The following is a 983-nucleotide window of genomic DNA, read 5'->3' as shown; positions in this document are numbered from 1 at the left end:
ATTAATTTTATACACTTAAATAACCACTGTTTTATTTATAATGAAGTTTAGGTGAGTGATGAAAGCATTTTTGTGGGTAAAAAATTTAGTATTATGTGAATTTTGAGACAATGATTTATGTATTTTTTTGATAAAGCCCTTGTATTTAAGCATACATAATACTTCCTTGCCTGGAAGAAGATCAGAAAATATGATACTGCTGATATTATACAAGCTTTTGATTCACATGGAACGAGTTTCAAGTTCATCACTTTATGTCAAAAATGACTTCTTTTGCATTAGGTATTCAAATTCCTTCCACGTGCTTGAATTTATATTCTTTTAAAGCTATAGTATGATTTCTGACATTAAGTGGACAATTATAAGTAGAAATTGAGTAATAGTATTTAACAAGATCAGTGAGTGTATGTGGGCTTAAATAGGTGTTACATAACAGCTACATACTGAACTTCGTTAGTGCCATTTTTTAAAAAAAATCACTTACAATGTGTATGTGCCCTTGTTTCAGCAAGCTGAATAGCATTCCCCAGCTCCTTCCCCTTTTGAACTCATCCTACAACATTAAGTCTTTCCATGAGCTTTGCTGGTGCGTAGTTGCTCACTTGAGTTAGGTGTTGCCAATTCCATAGAGTCTCCCTGTTGAAATTTGTGCAAATGTAAGTGTATGGAGAACTGTAAACTACATTCACATGTGTTTACTTTGAGCAAATTTGTTTCCTTCCTTGTAGTGTAAAGAAATTCAACATTACCAAATTCCTTCAGTGTTAGTTTAGATTATTTTATGTGCCTTTCATGAAAGATCCATTTACATTCATTTACTAATGGAAGACCTGTCAGACCCACATTGTGAAGCTATGTATGAAATTCAAGTATACTCTGGATAAATTTGAATGATGAAATGTAGGGTTTAAAAGCCACAAAGAAGCACATATTGGTGACCATCATTGGTGAATCCCTGAACTCTACTCTGTGTAACTGTGCTA

The sequence above is a fragment of the Mastomys coucha genome, unplaced genomic scaffold, assembly GCF_008632895.1.
Source record: "Mastomys coucha isolate ucsf_1 unplaced genomic scaffold, UCSF_Mcou_1 pScaffold19, whole genome shotgun sequence".
In the NCBI taxonomy this organism is placed as follows: Eukaryota; Metazoa; Chordata; class Mammalia; order Rodentia; family Muridae; genus Mastomys; species Mastomys coucha.
Note: the sequence above shows the minus strand (reverse complement) of the source record.